Raw genomic sequence first — 12,735 nt, 5'->3', positions numbered from 1 at the left:
ACCCCCAAGCAGGGCCACAGAGCTCTTGCCATTCTTGGTATTGCCTTACTATATAACTCACCACAAAACGGGGAGATCTCAGCTCCTTTGGTGACCATAGCTTTTGCTGGGAACACTAATTCCTTTTTGTGCACATGCAGTGGCTAACTGCTTAGTTAACAGGCTAGCTAAATGTTTTTTTCCCTTTAGAAAAATGGATTTTTGGCAGTGTGGTGACTAGTGATAGAAGATGAGGAACTGTACAGTGTAGGAAGCGGTATGCATAACACATCTCTGTACAAACTGGTTTTGTGTGTGTGAATGTGTCTGTCTGTCTATCTATCTATCTATCTATCTATCTATCTATCTATCTATCTATCTATCTATCTAACTGTATCTATTATCTGTATTTTCACTTCTGCTAAGTATAGTGGGACCAGTAATCAGTAAAGGCCAGTTACAGCTGACATTCAAAGACTGAATGTTTTTGAACTAAACCTGAGACCAGCCTGCTGCAAAGACCTCTCATCTTACTTTGCAGAAGAAATAAACTAATGCGACAGGAACTCACAGGAGCAGAACTTTCAGTTGGTCTGGTAGGTATTAACCACCTCACTACCCCAGCATAATGAAACTCAATCAAACACAATGAAACTCTAGAAGCCCCTAGGATTATGTGAGCTGTCTCTTACAAAGCAGATTTGTACTATTCCTAGCTGGTGAAAGCCAGCGGAAAAACTACTGTCTGCTGCTAATGGAAATTATCAACACCTCCTTCAAAGAAGCCAGCTTGTCAAGCTCCCAGAAAACTGCCACAGTTTCAAAAAGAATAGGGAAGTTAGAAAAGCCACATCACCCATTTTCTTATATTCAACCTGGGAAAGGCAGAGAATGAAAAGCATGTGACAATCTGCCATCATGCTTCATAACTGGGCTGAACTTATCCTCAAGGTGCTATATAATATCACATAGGATCAACATCTTAAAGCTCCTATTGTTTGGTTCTCTGCAGCTCCAGAACTGCAAAGTCTAAGTAAGCTCAAGAGTCCCACCTGGAGTAATTTGCATTACCATAGTTTTAATTACTCCTCCTTAACAAAAGTCCATGACACCTGGCAGGCAGTAATCTTTCTAGCCCAAAAGTTTTTTTAACGTTTTCAAACTATAAAGATAATATTTAAGATTGTGATGGGGTGTTATGTCATGTCGAGCCCACAGAAGGCTGATAATTCTCTGGTGTAGCCAGAAACGTTGTAAAATTGCTTTTCCCTCTAGGGGGAATCAGCATCTGAAGGAAAAGCTGCTGACTCAGACTATGAGTGCCAGACTCAAATAATGATACCTGGAAGAAAAGGATGAACTACCTGAAATACCACACTCCAGTTACAAAATGGATGGAAGGCATTTGACAACTGCCTTGACAACTTAGGTTAGCAGTGAAAAAATGGCTTATTTTAATCACCAGCAATGAAATTTATGCCACCTCATTTAAGCTGACCTAAAATAAAGTTGTGCATTTAGCTAATCATCTACACTAGTTCTCTATTCTGTGGTCTTACAGACATTTATGAAAGGTGATTCATCCCACCCTGGGTACTCAGTAGAGGGTGGAATAATCACTCTTTAGAAGTGTCTGTCCTTCTCCCTTGGCTATAGCAGAAAGCTAAATGTTAGTTTAGGCTAAATGATTAGCTTTTAATTGGTAGGCAGGATTAATCCCAGTTCATTTTAAAACTTCCCTGGCTGCAACATGCTTAATGCCTTCCCATGAATTCTGTAACACACTTTGCTATTGCCTAGAGGTGCAAATAAGGCATGTTTCATGGTTTGGAACACAGAGGCATACTGGAGCCACCCTTTAGCTTAACTTTCTCCTGGGTTCCAGTTCGTGGCCATGGCTGGTTTGAAACTTGGATTTTACTCTTCAGTGGTAACAATGAGCTAGGTCTTACAGAAACAAAAAGACGTCCTAAGCAAAGGCCCTAAAACAAATGAGATGTTTTTTAATCTGGGGTTCTGTTATTTAGAGCTTTATGTTGTGAAGGGTAGTGATTTTCCTGCTTTTTTTCAGGGCATAAGACGGAACCACAGACATTTATGGCCATGACCTGTCTTGTGGGTAAGGATTAAAAATAATACCAGATTGAGACAGGATTTTTAAAATTATGAACAAGTTAGACGCCTGATCAAGAATGTCACATGAGATAGAGTGCAAATCACTCTATCTTCTGCCTCTGTCCTTTTCCTCCTTTCACTCTTCCACTTCATTTTCAGCTCATGCAGAAATTTCAGTGTATTTCAATAATATTTTTTGCCCCCCAAATTTGGCTTTCAGTGAGAATCCACTTTGATAATAATAATAAAATTATTTTCTCAATAGTGGTACATTAAATTGCAACTGTGTAGTACTAGTTTAGATCACAATTCTTCCTAATTTTTTGTGTAAATCTGGTGCTTCCTACTGTCATTGTGCAGCACTGAGGAAAGTGAATCACTGACCCTTCCGAGAGAACACAGCTTCAGGTTTCTGTTACTGTTTTATAACAGTAGTAAGGTAAGAATTTATTGCTGACCTGATATGCAGGAACAAAATCTTACTACTAAATAAAGCTATTAAATCCTCTGGATTTTTCCCACGTAAGAGATCAAACTTACAACATTAGCTAAATTTCCCTGGCACTGCTAGTCAGTATTTAATTAAGAACAGCCCTGAGGAGTAAGTCTTGGGGGTGTTGGTTGATCAGAAGCTAAGAGTGACCCAGCAATGTGCGCTTGCAGCCCAGAAAGCCAACTGTATGCTGGGCTGCATCAAAAGGAGCGTGACCAGCAGGTCAAGGGAGGTGATTCTCCCCCTCTACTCCACTCTCGTGAGACCACACCTGGAGTCCTGCATTCAGCTCTCGGGCTCCCAACACAAGAGGGACAGAGACCTGTTGGAACAAGTGCAGAGGAGGGCCACAAAGATGCTCAGAGGGGTGGAGCACCTCCTCTGTGCAGACAGGGTGACAGAGTTGGGCTTGTTCAGCCTGGGGAAGAGAAGGCTGTGAGGAGACCTTATAGCAACTTCCAGTATCTGAAGGGGGCCTACAAGAAATCTGGAGAGGGACTTTTTACAGGTACATGTAGTGATAGGACAAGGGGTAATCGCTTTAAACTGAAAGAGGGTAGATTTAAATTATATATACGGAAGAAGTTCTTTACTATGAAGGTGGTGAGGCACTGGCACAGGTTGCCCAGAGAAGTTCTGGCTGCCCCATCCCTGGCAGTGTTCAAGGCCAGGTTGGATGGGGCTTTGGACAACCTGGTCTAGTGGAAGGTGTCCCTACCCATGGCAGGGGGTTTGGAACTAGATGATTTTCCAACCCAAACCATTCTAGGATTCCATGATTTAATGCCATTGTACAGAAACATATGGTTCATCCATAGATTTTATAATCCTGGGAGTTACTATGTCTGGAAAGTGGTTTTATTGCAATTCAGTACATCCTAGATATTACCATCAAAGATTAAACATCACTCTATCAACAGCACTTGTTAAGGAAAATCACCTGCTGTATATACAGCAAAGGCTATTAGATTTCCCTTTCACAGAAGATGTTTTAACAATGGACTAACTTTTTATAGCTGAGATTAAAGTTGAGAATATGAGAAGCAGAGAGAGGTGCTCTTCTGTTTATTGAATTATCTGATGATTTAAACAGGAGGGGGGAAAGATAATTTTCTCCAAAATGCTGCTTTTTTTTTCTCTCCAAGCAACCATAACTATAATGCCAAGTTCTAAAAACATTATTCTTCTAAGTTTTCCACCTCCACTGCTTCAGGTATGCCTATTTCTCAAAAAGGGATTTTTGATTTGTTGAAAACTTGACTTGTGTTTTGTTCATGTAAAGCTAACACTAGGTTAATTAGAAGCAGAATTATGGTAAGATTTACTTTTTAAAATCGTAATTCATGGCTAGAACAATTTTAACATAAAAACTCTCCATCTGCTGAAATCTTTAAACCCACCCTGAGTGCATACTTACAGACAAGCTTACACTGGAAGGTACAGGTGTAAATCAACAAATTAAAGTGTGTTTTAATGCCAAGGGTAATAGAAGCCCAGGGCCAGCTCTGTGAGGCTCTGCTGAGAGCCTGGCTCTGTGCTGCTCCTGCAGAAGTGCTGCTGGGGTGGTCCATGAGCTTTCCCCTAAGCTAAAGCTAAAGAAGGCTGTAAAACTGGGTAGATGTGGTAAGCAGAGAGGCAGATGGTGCAACTGAGCGAGCTAAAGATTCGGCCATGCAATGAGGGATGGCACTTCCCTGCCTGACAGATGGATGCAGGGGCAGCAGAGCTTCGCCAGTGAGAGGTGAGCGTATGAGTACTTACTAGCCAATAAATACATGCTGTGTGCTCAAAAACTGCATATAGTCCTTCCTTAAGTCCTTGCACAGGCTAGATATCTATCCGCATGAAATTTCCATTTATTTAGGCAAAATATTAGAGGTAGGTAATATATAGTGTGAATATATACACATTTATTTACAGAATCTATGCCCTGATTCTAGTAGATTCTGGCCCTAGTAGACTGGAATAGAAGTGTTCCTCAAATGGCTTAAGACCCTCATCAAGGATCTGCAAGCATGTTCTCCTCCCAGACACAATTCATCCTAGTACTGAGCACTTCACAAGGTATGAAGTGCTAACCTGGCAGCATCTGGCCTGTGGACACTGAAAAGAAAGAAGAGGAGCCTTCTGCAATTTAAAGAGCTTCACAGTGAAAATTATGAGATTCTTAGCAAGTAGAGCACATTAAAGATTGCTTGAAATGTTATAGCTGTTAACTGATCAGGAATCACAGCATTCAAATGCCTCTTCAGTTTCTGATATTAAAGTCAAAATTGATCCTGAAAAAAATATTTTAACTGACTGTATTTTTTCTTTTTTTTTTTTTTTTTCCTGTTAACGCACAAGAAAAGACATCTCCATAGCAGATGGGAAGTTGGATTCAATTCACTGATATAACTCTGGAAAAAATTTGAGGCTACAAATTTATGTTTTTTTTTTAAAAGAAGCATATTTGGAAAAAAAGTTGTTATGTCTTGTTGCCAGGACACTTAAAAATGTTTTTGTTTCAAATCCATTTTGTGAAGACTTAGCTTGTATTTCAATTATGTCGATGGATGAGATGTTAATTGAAGCATGGATTCACCTACAGTTAGAGAAGATTCACACTCTGGGAATGTCATCTGTAAGCCTGCCTCAGCTGGAAAAGTACATGGCTCAGCTAGCATGGGAATTAAGTTGCAATGAAGCAATTCACTTCTTCCACTTTGCCTCCTAACATTATATGTTAACTTGGGAAAGTCCAACACTAACAAAACTCTACGGCTTCCAGACCACAACTGACTTGTATATGGTCAGCTTAAAAACTGGGCATTTGCCAAAGTGGACATACCTGAGAGAGAACATAATTACGTGTGTAATTGGCCCTTGCTGCACAGATGGTCTCCCTGCTAATGCTGAAGGCAACATGCAGCCGTCATTAGTTTTGGTCCCCACACGTGCGTGGCACGTGGGAGACAAGCCCCAGACTGTGAGAGCCGTCAGAGTGCATGGAGGTCAGCAGGAGCCCCGGGCTGGGGCTGACACCCTGGCAGTAGTGCTGCAGAAGATGTCTCCCCGCAGGGCTCTCCAGGCCGTAAGCAGCCAGGACAGCCAGCCAGCCAGACCTGCCAGCTGCATCCTGAGCGCAGAAGTGGCTTCTGTTAGGGGTGCAGAAAGAATATTTTGCTTTTCTCACACGGAGCGTCTGGTCCCCCAGCGAACACAAATCAGTCTGCCCCTCTGCAGCACGTGTGGAGGAGAGCAGCATGAGGCCGTACCAACCCTCCGTGCACCTCCAGCCATCGCGATAATAAAGATCTGGCCTTTAATAAATCACACGACGTAGATGGAGGAATTTGTGCCTTCTGGTTTATACTTCTTTAAGTGTGATAAGGGGGGCTGTTAGATTCTTCTGTGAAAGTAAAAATAACTACAGCTCTTTCTTTTTCCTTATGCATATTCTTATTGTAAGATTCTCCATTTGCAACACAGTGCTATCAAAGATTCCCAGTGGTATGAGATGTCTTTTCATGTTTTCTTTTCTTCCTAGATTAGGCTAGTGATTTGTTGTATCCACTAAGGACTTTTCTAAACTCAGATGGGTATGTGAATCCCCTTTCTTTCCTTTCTGCCTTTTTTCAAAACTCGAGAGAGCACCAGTAATTCAAATGCAAGCAGCAGTGCTGGGAATGGCTTCTGACTCACTGTAATTACTGGCACAAAGGCAGTTAAACAGAGCTACTGATAAGTCTGCTATGAGGAGGATATAGCAAAGGGAAAAGATTCTTCTCCTTCTCATTGTACATAAAAATAACTGTATTCTAAAAGGACAGGAAATAAATAAAATGAAACTTCTGGGTTTTTTTTGCTGTTGGGTTTTTGGTTTTGTTTCTTTTTTTCTTTTAGCCTGACTCTCAAGATGTATACCCAAGAGAACCTACCAAAACCAGGGGGTCAGACGTCAGCAGTAACATAAAACTGAATGAGCAGAGATTCCATTACAAATTAAAATGACAAAATTAAGGTCAATTAATATAGTTTAGCCAAGGAATGACCCAGTTGTTAACTATGGGCTGTTTTATGTGTCTGGAGTGCATTGCTTGCTGCTCTGGTGAAGTCATGTCTCCTACAGATCCTGTGGCACATCTGCTAGCCCTCATCTCCCTTGTCCTGGGGTTTCTTGAATGGCATTTGATGCCTATGCTTAGGCACTAGTCACTTCCATGTTGGCATTTAGGTGTCTTCGTTTTGAGCTATGTATCTCACAGAATACCTGTTTCCTCTTTCATCTGCTCTTATATGGTTTGTTTCTTTGTTTCATACTGTATATAAAGCTGGAGAAAACATTTGGTTTCTGAAAAAGAATCACAATTTTTGGGGGGATAACAGTCATCACTGTCAGCTCTCTGTGTGCCTGTTCATGTAAAATAAATTGGTAAGTACCAAGAAAATGGCTTTAAAATGAGTAGCAGTTAACATGTATTTGTCAAGAACAAATATATCTGACAAATCTCATTTCCTTCTACAGCAGGGTAAGAAGATCTGGGAAGAGATGAGAGGCAGTACTTGTCACAGAGTTAGTACTTAGTGAAGCCTCTAGCACTGTCCCCTTGACAATCTTAGAAACAAACAATGGAAATGTTATCAGACTGAAACTATCAGAAGCAGGTCTAAGAGTCATTAGAAAAACTCTGCTCAGAGAGTAGCTATCAAGTTCATTGTCATAACAGTAGCTCTTCCTCAGAGGAAGAGAGGGTCTGTCTCAGGCTGAACACTTTTTGGTTAGGTCTCAGACACGCCAAAGAGGTGGAACAGAGGATATATTTATTACATTTGCAGCTGAAACAAAGCCAGACTGTAAATTCATTGCAGCACAGGACTGAAAACAAACATGGTCCTGACAAGGTGGGATTAAAAACACACGTGGTTCTAACAAGGTGAAGACAGACTGGAAATAGCTCTCCTGAAGAGCCTACAGGGATTGCAGTGACTGTGATGGTATGGTATTCAACATTATCATGAGAAAGGCAAGTGCTATATTGGGGTTTGAAGACTTGAAAGATGATTGATTTTATTCTTTTGCTCTGAACAGCTGCTGAAGTTTTGCACCAAATTTTGCATGCATTTTCATCCCTGCTTTTGTAGTAGCAGCAATGTAGATCCATTGAAAATAATCCACAATTATAGGAATTTTGGAAGCAATAAGGAAGCAATGCAAATCATGTCAAAACTCCAAAAACATAATTTGTGGGGAAAAAACATAATCAACTAGGACTTTTAAACTAAAAAAAAAAAGATAAAAAACCCTGTAGGGGATGTGGTATCAAGTCTTCAAGCCCAGAGAGTAAAATGTTGCTTAACTGCTGTATTTGGTTGTTTATGGCTCTTGGTGTCAGAAGTAGCTTCAGTTAAGCTCATTCAGTAGGCCCATGTGTGCAGTTGAACCTCTTTATCGGTGTTGATATGACACAACACCGTAATGGGGTTCCTCACGTACTCTGAGAAGGGCAAGGATGTGCTCTTCACACTGGGATTCAGCATTCCCAGCACTTGGACATGGCCTGGCCTAGCCCTGCCTGGGAGAGTTGCTGGGACACCATCACAGGACTGCAATAGTTGCAGGCACACTGAATCCACTGAGAGTTTCCCTTGATTAAAACGATTATGGAACATGCTAATTCCAGGAATGATTAACTATATATCATGTCATGCCTCTGCCAGGAGAAAGTGTTGAGTTTATATACCTTGCATTGTAGTTGGCTCATATACTTTGTATTATTTTCATTTTCAGTAATAAAAGGTGACTTAATAGGTGTGATTCTTCTAGCATGAGCTCGCAACGCTGTTCTGAGCAAGTTTGGATAGGGTATTTCTAAGGCAAGGCTGCAGGAATGTGATGAAAAGGCGTCTTTCAGCTAAAAGTGAAATTAAACTTTTTTTTTAAATATTACTGTCTGGAATTTGTGTGTCAGAAATAATCCAAAACTATGTTGATTCTGAGGGAGAGAAAAAAATAATCAACTTCATTTTACTCATCCTGCCCACAGTTCATTAATCCCAGTAAAGACCCTCTTTGTTCTTTCTCTTACTTGTGCACATTTCAAAGTTTAGCTTTGCTGTTATTATCCTTGGCTTCAATAGTTCTACACAACAACATGATTTTGCTCCAAAACTGTGTCACCTCCTGTGAAATTATGTGAGGAGAAAGCTTGTGTGACGAGGGAAGAGTGGCTTGGTTTCAGGAAGTCACCTTTATTCCATGTGAGGGTGAGGCTAGGAGCCCTTCCCTTCCCCTTGCCACAAAAGCTTCTATCCTTGGTCATAAAAAACTCAGGCAAATCTACTTGTGTTGACCTAAAGTTTTTCCTCAGTAGAGTTTTCACCGTTTTCCTCATGGCTATCACTGGGATAAATGTCTGGAAAGCTGCCTCCAGCTGCATATACCATGTGATTTCCCTTCAGTGGGAATTCCCTATTGAGACAGTGATTCATAAACAAATTACTAGTCTGTTGACCATTATCTTAAATTGAGATCAGATAAGTCTTAACTGCCACTCTTATTTTTGTTAAGACTGATTTTGACCAAATTAAAATAATTACTGAAAGTGACAGGTTTACTTTAGCAGAAATTAAGAGGTAGAGTTAACATTCTTTATTAGAAAAGACACATTCATACAATCAAAAACTTACTAATAAGTTGATTCTTGTCATATCTGCAGTTTCCTTAGCCTGATAGAAGAAAATCACCAACAGATGGCTAAAGCACCATGTTTTATAACTCAAATAATCTAGATTACACATTCATTTATGTATATCCCACAATACAGCTGCAATATCTTATTCCAATAACTAAGTATTGATTCGTTTATATTTACATAAATTCCATATTTTAACACCATTCAGAAAACAGTAACTTTCCAGAGATTTTGTCAAAATCCTTTAAGATTACAGTGACTGCAGTTACATTTCATTAACATCCTTGATAGTACGACATCATCAACCTTGGCAAAACTTCCTCATCACCCAGCAACAAACATCCTCACCACCCTTCAGACACATTCCATTCCAGCAATTCAGCACAAAACCATCCATCGTTGCTTTTAACCATTTAATCAGTGCCTGCTTCTGCGTAAAAGACAAATCAGCCTTACATCTGCCAGATCAACCCGCTAAGCTCCCAAACCTACAGGCCTCACAGGGACACAGTACCCGCTTAGTTACATCATTTACCAAAACTTTGGTAGGGTCAACTACAGCTGGAAAAATGTTCCCACCATGGCATTGTAAGGGCCCATGGCTTAGAAGTTCTTTATCGCTGGCTGACTGATTTAGGCAGCAGAAATGAAGGAACATTTTGTTCAAACAGTGAAAACTAACAAAAGTAATGAAGCAAGTTCCCATAACCAGTGAAAATAAATTACAGTTTAAAAGCTGTCTCCAGTTTGATAGCCATTGATATTACAAATCACAAAGATAAGAAGAAAGACTGTTGTTTTACAAAAGTTTTTCATGGTGTGTTGTTTCCTGCTGTTGGATATTTCAAATCTATTTTTTTTTATTTCCCGCTGCTGCTTCCAGCTCTGAGACCCCTAAGCAAGACAGGCTAGTGCAGTTTCACAAGTTATCCCATGCTCCCTGCTAATAGAAATCCTGAGATCAGTCCCTCCAAAGCACATAACACTGTGTCAGTCCTGTCCATATTCTAATTTTTACTGTGACTTGAACCCTATTAAATCCCTCTTTGCCAAGCTATTTCCAAAATATTTGCCTAGTTTGTGTGATTTTCTGCCAGTTTTCCTTAGTTATTCTTCCTGGAGCTCTAATCCTTTTCCCATCAGAAAGTGCTTCCTGCAGAAACTCTCACCTTTTATTTGAGCAATTCTTTTTCTGCCAGCCTGAAGAGCACCAATAATCTTTACTATAACATTTCTCCAGCCTGAGTAATTTCCTTCCCTTTTATGAAACACAAGCAGTTAACAATACTTTGGATGTGAAGGGTATTTTCATCTGTGCAGTCTATTAATCTGAAGGATGAATCACACCTCACCACAGAATCATTAGATAAATACTCATGCTGTTTAGAAACAGATAAAAAGAAACCTCTGAAGGTAACCTATACAGTGTAAAGAGGTGGATCTAAGATAAAGCCCTGGAAAAAGGGATATTTACATCCGTCCACAGAGTATTTTTCTCTCACCATTATGATTTTCTGGATGGCAGCCATCCAAAACAATCTGCCACAAATATCAAAAAGACTCTCAGTTATGCTTCAGAGAACCAACCCTATTTCCTTTGCAGAACATATAAATAAATTACATAGTAAAAGCAGTACTTTTGACCTTAGCATTTGACTTAAAAAGCCAGCACTTCTTAGCTCTCACTTATACATTCCTTTTTACTTACAATTATTGGCTACTTTACCATTAGAAGAGAATTATGTTGAGGACCTCTGGATGCCATAAAAAAACCTGCTTGGCACAGGCACTGTGAGCTTAATACTTGTATTCAGTCTATCATACTGATATATGATTACTATTGTGAGGAATGAATGATGCAGCCATGTCAACAGGTTTCAAACAATTCTAGCTTTGATACAATCTTACATGTTGAATTCCAGAAATGCCAAAGGAGATCTGATTGTGACATCTATTAAAACAAATTTTAGGAATAATGCTAGAATAACACCAACTATTCATACACAGCATTCTGCAGTATTGGATAAGCAACCCAGTTTTGAGTCTAAAATACTTGTACACACCATCAGTGCAATAGACTGCATACAAGTATGTATAACCTCCAAAGTGGTTTGTTCTGTGGTCAAACAAATGCATTTTTATTTGTTGATTTTGCTTAGATGACCATATTACTGAAGCATTATTATAAATTACTTGCTTTATAAAAACAAGGGCTAAGGGGCTAGAACAGTCTTTGGTTGCAGGAGATATCTACGTTTAACATAACTTTGACTTACAATATTTTGCCTTGTTCATATTTAAGAATCACAATGTAGACTTCACTGAGGCCAAGGAAAAATTGCCTGCTTGCTGCAGCACAGCAAGGTTTTTGAGTCAGAAATGGTCTATAAATTTATGTATTATATCCAAAGAAATGGATTTCCTCTATAATCACCACTATAAAAATGTTGATACCCCATGTGCTACACACATGGAGTGGTAGTCTCTTGATCTGCCTTTAGGTATCTAAAAGGCAGGTATTGAGCACATGTCAGCTGTTTGCGACTCCTCATATGGCTAATGATGAAAGATCGATCACGGAATGGGATCCTTCCTGTTACAAATTAGGTTGCTAGAGTAACGAAGATAAATATTTGGAGATGCTATTTGCTTCCCATTTGTTATAGAAGATGCATAGAAAATATATTTAGCCTAGTCAACTAATATTTGTGCATTTAGATTGAAATATGATTAATCTCACCCACAAAGCTCTGTCTCAGAAACAGCAGGTTCCTTTTTTCCTCTTGCCATTCTCTAAAGTAACCGTCCTTATTTCTACAGACCTAACTGTCTGTTAAACAGGTTGACTACATTTATTCTTGCATCAGTATTGACTTCTACTTACAACTGTCATGCTCTTTTCCTGGTGCTACCCCTAATCATATATTTACAGACACAACAACCTTATCTCCATTTAGCCATCGATTGCTAGAGTAACTAAACCACATACACATCTCCCCTCCTAACCTAGGCTGTCCCTTGTATTTCCCTTATAATGATCCTTTTTCTGATCCTGTATTACTCAATATTACCTTTCTTAATGGTAGACCAGAATTTGCAGTCTTCCAGATGAGCTTCTACCAGATTCATTTCTTCATGGTAGTAATCCTTTCTGGTTTTGCCTTCCTAGGTGCATTCCCAAATTATTTTATTTCTGTCTTCAACTTCTAGTTTTGTTTTTCATTATCAGAGTTCCAGTCATGATAAATCTTCCACTTTGTTTCTGTTAGTATTGCAATATCTGTCAGAGATGTCAGATATGTCAGTTGTAACAATTTTACACGTACAAGTTTGGTTGCTTCTTTTTGCATCGTCTTCCTCTTGACAATGAAGACCAGTGATTTGAGCCTTCATGCAGTGGAATCTGATAACTTTTTCTTCCCATTTGTCAAACTTCTAAGAGAGTGGGGAGAAAAACATAAGACACTCTTCAAA

Source organism: Neopsephotus bourkii, unplaced genomic scaffold (genome assembly GCF_033783945.1).
Source record: "Neopsephotus bourkii isolate Nb327-2 ecotype Australia unplaced genomic scaffold, CSIRO-AGI_Nbou_v1 NB_1346, whole genome shotgun sequence".
NCBI lineage: Eukaryota > Metazoa > Chordata > Aves > Psittaciformes > Psittacidae > Neopsephotus > Neopsephotus bourkii.
Note: the sequence above shows the minus strand (reverse complement) of the source record.